Consider the following 9,471-nt stretch of genomic DNA (forward strand, 5'->3'; position numbering starts at 1 on the left):
CTACTGCATCTTGCAATCTTTATGTAATACATGTATCACTGGCCACTTTAAACAATGCCACTTTTATATGTTTACATACCCTACATTAGTCATCTCATATGTTTATATTTGTACTAGATTCCATCTACTGCATCTTGCCTATGCTGTTCTGTACCAACACTCATTCATATCTTTATGTACATATTCTTCATCCCTTTACACTTGTGTGTATAATGTAGTTGTTGTGAAATTGTTAGGTTAGATTACTCGTTGGTTATTACTGCATTGTCGGAACTAGAAGCACAAGCATTTCGCTACACTCGCATTAACATCTGTTAACCATGTGTATGTGACAAATAAAATGATATTTTATAACATACATTGGCTGTATGACCCAGATATGTGTCATCTACTCCTATGCTTTCTGTGAATTCACCAGCTGGCATATGACAGGTATGTTGCAAGCTGTTACAATACCACTCTATCATGACTACTCTTGAAGTGTGGACTGCTTCTTTTAATGTGGCTTTTCTAATGGCTAGAAAGTAGCATTGGACTAACATCTAGGTCCCACCTCAACAACAGGCAATGAAAGTGCAGGGCGCCAAATTCAAAACAACAGAAATCTCATAATTAAAATTCCTCAAGCATACTGTACAAGTATTTTACACCATTTTAAAGATGAACTTCTCGTTAATCCAGCCACAGTGTCTGATTTCAAAAAGGCTTTATGGCGAAAGCACACCAAACGATTATGCTAGGTAAGCACCTAGTCACAGAAAAACACAGCCATTTTTCCAGCCAAAGAGAGGAGTCAAAAAAAGCAGAAATGTAGATAAAATTAACCACTAACCTTTGATGATCTTCATCAGATGACACTCATAGGACTTCATGTTACACAATACATGAATGTTTTGTTCGATAAAGTTCATATTTATATCCAAAAATCTGAGTTTACATTGGTGTGTTATGTTAAGTAGTTCCAAAACATCCAGTGATTTTGCAGAGAGCCACATTAATTTACAGAAATATTCATAAAAGACATTGCTAAAATATACAGGTGTTATGCACGGAACTTTAGATAAACTTCTCCTTATTGCAACCGCTGTGTCATATTTCAAAAAAGCTTTACCGAAAAAGCACACCATGCGATAATCTGAGTATAGCGCTCAGACAACAAAACAGCCAAACAGATATCCACCATGTTGTGCAGTCCACAGAAGTCAGAAATAGCATTATAAATATTCACTGACCTTTGATGATCTTCATCAGAATGCACTCCCAGGAATCCCAGTTCCACAATAAATGTTTGCTTTGTTCGATAAAGTCCATAATTTATGTCCAAATACCTCCTTTTTGGAAGTATAGAATCAATCTTTAGGATGTTTTTTTATCATAAATCTTCAATAATGTTCCAACCGGAGAATTCCTTTGTCTGTAGAATTGCAATGGAACGCAAGCTAACTCTCACGTGAACGCGCGTGGTCAGCTCATGGCACTATGCCAGAGCCCTGACTCAATCCCCTCTCATTCGGCCCCACTTCACAGTAGAATCCTCAAACAAGGTTCTAAAGACTGTTGACATCTAGTGGAAGCCTTAGGAAGTACAATATGACCCCATAGACACTGTGTATTCGATAGGCAATGAGTTGAAAAGCTACAAACCCCAGATTTCCCACTTCCTGGTTCGATTTTCTCTCAGGTTATTGCCTGCCATATGAGTTATGTTGTACTCAAAGACATCATTCAAACAGTTTTCGAAACTTCAGTGTTTTCTATCCAAATATACTAATAGTATACACATATTATCAACTGGGCCTGAGTATCAGGCAGTTTACTCTGGGCACCTTATTCATCCAAGCTACTCTATACTGCCCCCCAGTCCCAAAGAAGTTAAGAACACATTTGTGTTTACAATGATGGCCTAGGAACAGTGGTTTAACTGCTTTGTTCAGGGGCAGAACAACCGATTTCTACCTTGTTAGCTCTGGGATTCTAACTAGCAACCTTTCGGTTACTGGCCCAACGCACTAACCACTAGGCTACCTGCCGGGGTTCATGCTGGGGTTCGTGCAGATTTGAAGTCAACGACGTTCAGAATGACACTGAAGGTATATAATAATTAATGAATTGACTGTGACTGATGTAAGAGATCTGTATATCTTTAAGAGTTCATTCGGAAAACTCATTAAATAAACTTTTTCCGTGGTGCCCCAGATTACTACTTAATTCATTGTTATATGGTTATTTTAATAGCGTAATAATTAAACGTAGTTAATTGATTTGATAAAATAACAGTCAAACACATTCATGACAGCAAAGACACTGGTGCGCGTCCTTACTCAACATTGACAGGAGAGTTTCAAACAAAAAACAATGAAAAAAATTGACAATGAAATCAACCAAAACTTGGTTCTCACAAGTTTATCATAGGTTGTGAGTTCTGCAAAACACATGTCCACTCTGACATTGAGAATAGTAGATAACAGTAATAATAATATATTCAAAGCATTAACAGAAATTACTGTAACCATATAAACATTGCGGATGAGCAATTATGATAATTAACAGTAAGTAACTACTGGTGATATTTGTGATGGGGAATTGATAGACAGAGCCAACCAATGCACACAATGAAGTTATGAAACAATAAACAGCCACGAAATGGCGGGAGAGAGCGCATTCTGGAGAGAGATGTGCCTTGTGCGTCAGCCACAATCCCCCATATTCTTGGCATCCCTGCGTGGCATCCCTGCGGCCTCCTCAATGAGACAGGCGCATATCAGTGTCACATGTACCATGAAGAAAATATACATATTTGTGACTATTTGACAAAAAGATATTGAATGATTTCAATATAGACCCCTTTTGTCTTACAATATTCCATATGGCACTCAGAATGTGGAGGGTCATGGCCCCACCATCCCCAGTGAAAGTTGTGCCCCTGCCTATCGGCATCTTCTGTGATTTATAAATATTACAAGAATAGAGTAATTGTAGCACACATCCAGAGCAGGAAAACACATGAAGGCATCCCAAATGGCACCCTATTCCCAGTATAGTTCACTACTTTTGACCAGAGCCAAAGTAGTGCACTATAAAGTTTATAGGGTGAAATTGATAGAACAAATCTGTGACTCTTAATGCAGTTAAGAACTTTCTAAAGAAGAACAACAACATGGAAAGCTACTCTTTCAATATACAGTATATTATTCCCACTGGAAGTATAGTCTTAATACTGTAAACAAATAAATTCTGTTAGTAATGCATGTGTTTACACGAATCCCACATGTTGTTTTGTTGGTTAATAACTTGTGATAACGCATCTATGTGCGTATAACCGGGCCTCCTCAGTGTATCTCAAAATAAATGTATATTCACGACCACTTCGGAAGAAAATTCATTGTTTCATTGATGCAATAACAATAATATGAATGTAGAAAGTATGGTTGAATATAGGCTACACATTTAGAGTGATATAACATGCATAAACTCTTAAATAAACATGCCCCATTCAAGAAAATTAGAACCAGGAACAGATATAGCCCTTGGTTCTCCCCAGACCTGACTGCCCTTAACCAACACAAAAACATCCTATGGCGTTCTGCATTAGCATCGAACAGCCCCCGTGATATGCAGCTGTTCAGGGAAGCTAGAAACCGTTATACACAGGCAGTTAGAAAAGCCAAGGCTAGCTTTTTCAAGCAGAAATTTGCTTCCTGCAACACTAACTCTAAAAAGTTCTGGGACACTGTAAAGTCCATGGAGAATAAGAACACCTCCTCCCAGCTGCCCACTGCACTGAAGATAGGAAACACTGTCACCACTGATAAATCCACCATAATTGAGAATTTCAATAAGCATTTTTCTACGGCTGGCCATGCTTTCCACCTGGCAACTCCTACCCCGGTCAACAGCACTGCACCCCCAACAGCAACTCGCCCAAGCCTTCCCCATTTCTCCTTCTCCCAAATCCATTCAGCTGAAGTTCTGAAAGAGCTGAAAAATCTGGACCCCTACAAATCAGCCGGGCTAGACAATCTGGACCCTTTCTTTCTAAAATTATCTGCCAAAATTGTTGCCACCCCTATTACTAGCCTGTTCAACCTCTCTTTCGTGTCATCTGAGATTCCCAAAGATTGGAAAGCAGCTGCGGTCATCCCCTCTTCAAAGGGGGGACACTCTTGACCCAAACTGCTACAGACCTATATCTATCCTACCATGCCTTTCTAAGGTCTTCGAAAGCCAAGTCAACAAACAGATTACCGACCATTTCGAATCTCACCATACCTTCTCTGCTATGCAATCTGGTTTCAGAGCTGGTCATGGGTGCACCTCAGCCACGCTCAAGGTCCTAAACGATATCTTAACCGCCATCGATAAGAAACATTACTGTGCAGCCGTATTCATTGATCTGGCCAAGGCTTTCGACTCTGTCAACCACCGCATCCTCATCGGCAGACTCGACAGCCTTGGTTTCTCAAATGATTGCCTCGCCTGGTTCACCAACTACTTCTCTGATAGAGTTCAGTGTGTCAAATCAGAGGGTCTGCTGTCCGGACCTCTGGCAGTCTCTATGGGGGTGCCACAGGGTTCAATTCTTGGACCGACTCTCTTCTCTGTATACATCAATGAGGTCGCTCTTGCTGCTGGTGAGTCTCTGATCCACCTCTACGCAGACGACACCATTCTGTATACTTCCGGCCCTTCTTTGGACACTGTGTTAACAACCCTCCAGGCAAGCTTCAATGCCATACAACTCTCCTTCCGTGGCCTCCAATTGCTCTTAAATACAAGTAAAACTAAATGCATGCTCTTCAACCGATCGCTACCTGCACCTACCCGCCTGTCCAACATCACTACTCTGGACGGCTCTGACTTAGAATACGTGGACAACTACAAATACTTAGGTGTCTGGTTAGACTGTAAACTCTCCTTCCAGACCCATATCAAACATCTCCAATCCAAAGTTAAATATAGAATTGGCTTCCTATTTCGCAACAAAGCATCCTTCACTCATGCTGCCAAACATACCCTTGTAAAATTGACCATCCTACCAATCCTCGACTTTGGCGATGTCATTTACAAAATAGCCTCCAATACCCTACTCAACAAATTGGATGCAGTCTATCACAGTGCAATCCGTTTTGTCACCAAAGCCCCATATACTACCCACCACTGCAACCTGTACGCTCTCGTTGGCTGGCCCTCGCTTCATACTCGTCGCCAAACCCACTGGCTCCATGTCATCTACAAGACCCTGCTAGGTAAAGTCCCCCCTTATCTCAGCTCGCTGGTCACCATAGCATCTCCCACCTGTAGCACACGCTCCAGCAGGTATATCTCTCTAGTCACCCCCAAAACCAATTCTTTCTTTGGCCGCCTCTCCTTCCAGTTCTCTGCTGCCAATGACTGGAACGAACTACAAAAATCTCTTAAATTGGAAACACTTATCTCCCTCACTAGCTTTAAGCACCAACTGTCAGAGCATCTTACAGATTACTGCACCTGTACATAGCCCACCTATAATTTAGCCCAAACAACTAACTCTTTCCCAACTGTATTTCATTTATTTATTTATTTTGCTCCTTTGCACCCCATTATTTTTATTTCTACTTTGCACATTCTTCCATTGCAAAACTACCATTCCAGTGTTTTACTTGCTATATTGTATTTACTTTGCCACCATGGCCTTTTTTGCCTTTACCTCCCTTCTCACCTAATTTGCTCACATTGTATATAGACTTGTTTTTTTTACTGTATTATTGACTGTATGTTTGTTTTACTCCATGTGTAACTCTGTGTCGTTGTATGTGTCGAACTGCTTTGCTTTATCTTGGCCAGGTCGCAATTGTAAATGAGAACTTGTTCTCAACTTGCTTACCTGGTTAAATAAAGGTGAAATAAAAATAAATAAATAAATAAACAACATACAAGAAATACTGTAAAGAAAAATCACATGTGAATTTCTATTTAATTGAATTTAAACTACATTTTTTTTAACCCTAGTTTGACATACACTGCTCAAAAAAATAAAGGGAACACTTAAACAACACAATGTAACTCCAAGTCAATCACACTTCTGTGAAATCAAACTGTCCACTTAGGAAGAAACACTGACAATAAATTTCACATGCTGTTGTGCAAATGGAATAGACAACAGGTGGAAATTATAGGCAATTAGCAAGACACCCCCAATAAAGGAGTGGTTCTGCAGGTGGTGACCAGACCACTTCTCAGTTCCTATGCTTCCTGGCTGATGTTTTGGTCACTTTTGAATGCTGGCGGTGCTTTCACTCTAGTGGTAGCATGAGACGGAGTCTACAACCCACACAATGGCTCAGGTAGTGCAGCTCATCCAAGATGGGACATCAATGCGAGCTGTGGCAAGAAGGTTTGCTGTGTCTAGAGCATGGAGCCGCTACCAGGAGACAGGCCAGGACATCAGGAAACGTGGAGGAGGCCGTAGGAGGGCAACAACCCAGCAGCAGGACCACTACCTCCGCCTTTGTGCAAGGAAGAGCAGGAGGAGCACTGCCAGAACCTTGCAAAATGACCTCCAGCAGGCCACAAATGTGCATGTGTCTGCTCAAACGGTCAGGTCCACAGGTGGGGGTTGTGCTTACAGCCCAACACCGTGCAGGATGTTTGGCATATGCCAGAGAACACCAAGATTGGCAAATTCGCCACTGGCGCCCTGTGCTCTTCACAGATGAAAGCAGGTTCACACTGAGCACATGTGACAGTCTGGAGACGCCGTGGAGAACGTTCTGCTGCCGGCAACATCCTCAGCATGACCGGTTTGGCGGTGGGTCAGTCATAGTGTGGGGTGGCATTTCTTTGGGGGGCTGCACAGCCCTCCATGTGCTCACCAGAGGTAGCCCGATTGCCATTAGGTACCGAGATGAGATCCTCAGACCCCTTGTGAGACCATATGCTGGTGCGGTTGGCCCTGGGTTCCTCCTAATGCAAGACAAAGCTAGACCTCATGTGGCTGGAGTGTGTCAGCAGTTCCTGCAAGAGGAAGGCATTGATACTATGGACTGGCCCGCCCGTTCCCCAGACCTGAATCCAATTGAGCACATCTGGGACATCATGTCTCGCTCCATCCACCAACGCCACGTTGCACCACAGACTGTCCAGGAGTTGGCGGATGCTTTCGTACAGGTCTGGGAGGAGATCCCTCAGGAGACCATCTGCCACCTCATCAGGAGCATGCCCAGGCGTTGTAGGGAGGTCATACAGGCACGTGGAGGCCACACACACTACTGAGCCTAATTTTGACTTGTTTTAAGGACATTACATCAAAGTTGGATCAGCCTGTAGTGTGGTTTTCCACTTTCATTTTGAGTGTGACTCCAAATCCAGACCTCCATGGGTTGATAAATTCGATTTCCATTGATCAATTTTGTGTGATTTTGTTGTCAGCACATTCAACTATGTAAAGAAAAAAGTATTTAATAAGAATATTTCATTCATTCAGATCTAGGATGTGTTATTTTAGTGTTCCCTTTATTTTTTTGAGCAGTGTACATCCACAGGGACACCTCCAATTGACTCAAATGATGTAAATTAGACTATTACCAAATTAGACCTGTACCAATCCACGCCACTTGTCAGTCAGCATGGCTCAGTATTGAACAGAATGCTGTCATTTCATGCCCAACCCACCTTGTGGAGAGCTATCCTATAATAGGTTTTAATTTCATCCTTTAGCTTCACTACTCATATTGTTTAGCAATGACTATCAAATTCATTCAGTTTAGAACTATCTTTCCAACCAATAGAAAGCAGCTGGTCATCATCTTCTCTTCGTGACAAATGTCCTATGCACAATGCCTTTATATAGCGTCAAAGAAATTAGAGGAACTCTCAGTACAACTAAGGATTTAGTTACGGGGTGATGTCATGGTTACCTGCAAGAAGTGCTTTGCAAAGAGGAGAGCCAAGGTAATTTACTTGGAACAGAATGGACTCCTGTATCTCATGTCTCTGACTGCTGATCAGAGAACAACTTCACCACCACGTATTAGTGACAGTGGACTTGCATGGTAAAATGGATGGAGATAGAGAAAAGGTTTAAGATAGTACTCGTTTATCTTAACTGCACAAAAACTGACACAGTAAAAGTTATCAAAATCGTTATTTCAATCAGATTGTATCTCAAAGTATGTGGTTAGCGGTTTACAATATTGGTAATTATTTGGTTCGGAGCCTGACCTCTCTTGGTCCCCTCTTCTTAATCACTGACCTCTTCCCCAGTGATGGACTTCCCTGTCTGTTCTCATCCTGCCTCTCCCCCCTCTTCTGCCACGCAGTCATACTAGTCTTCCAAGTCCTCCTCCTCTACTAAACCGCTCCTTGGCTCTTAGTTTAACCAAAGACAGTATTGAAAACGAAACCACACTGGCTTTGGTTAAACCCTTATGGTTAAATGTTAGCATCCTAGCTAGCTGACATTAACCTAGCTTTCCTCATCAATAACCTGCTTTAATAACATAAGATAATATTGAAATCATAGTTGATGAGCTAGCTAGTTGGTCAGGTAGTTGCTCTATTGAAAAACTATTGAACTTACCTCTCCTCCATCGTTCACCTTTCACGTTCCCCTTTCTTCTCTCTGGTCAAAAATCCAGTTTGAGAGCAGTCAAGCCGTGATTGGTCCAAATAACCTGACCAATTGAGTTTCAGTAAACTGCTACAGGTTATGTTCATTGACTAGAATTTCCCCCTGTTATAAAATTATAGTAAGGTGGAAAATTTGTGGGAGAAAAGATATAATTTTGTGAGACGCAGCACATTTGTGAGAGTGCATAATTTCTGAGTCCTGACATGTAGTAAGTATTTCTTCCAGCCCACAAAATTCTCTGCTCTCAAAAGATTTTTTACTGCATACGGTTATTCTGTTGTGCTCGCTTAGGCTTCGATCACACCAACTGCGTCATTGCATTTTGGTACACCAGAATTACATTCATTTTCAATGAAATGCTGCATTTGCCTTGCAGAGGCAGTTGCAGTGCCTGTCGGTGTGATCGAAGCATTAAAGCATTAAAGTCATCCTCTCTCAACTCAAGTGTTTGCTCACGCAATGATGTTTCATCTTGCTTGTGCACACCATCTCACGCCCGTTGTACTTTGAATCAGATTTGACACCATAGTAGTCAGTGTGTTGAATTGGCCCCAAACATTATGCTTTTCTATTCAGGACATACAGTGCTTTCTGTAATTATTCAGCCCCCTTGACTTTTTTCAAATGTTGTTACAATACAGCCTTATTCTAAAATTAAAAAGTTTTTTCCCTCATCAATCTACACACAATACCCCATAATGACAAAGCAAAAACAGGTTCTTAGATTTTTTGCATATACTGTATATAAAAAAACAGAAATATGACATTTACATAGGTATTCAGACCCTTTACTCAGTACATTGTTGAAGCACTTTGTTGAAGCAGCGATTACAGCCTGGAATCTTCTTATGACGCCACTGCTA

Source organism: Oncorhynchus nerka, linkage group LG11 (assembly GCF_034236695.1).
Source record: "Oncorhynchus nerka isolate Pitt River linkage group LG11, Oner_Uvic_2.0, whole genome shotgun sequence".
Classification (NCBI taxonomy): domain Eukaryota; kingdom Metazoa; phylum Chordata; class Actinopteri; order Salmoniformes; family Salmonidae; genus Oncorhynchus; species Oncorhynchus nerka.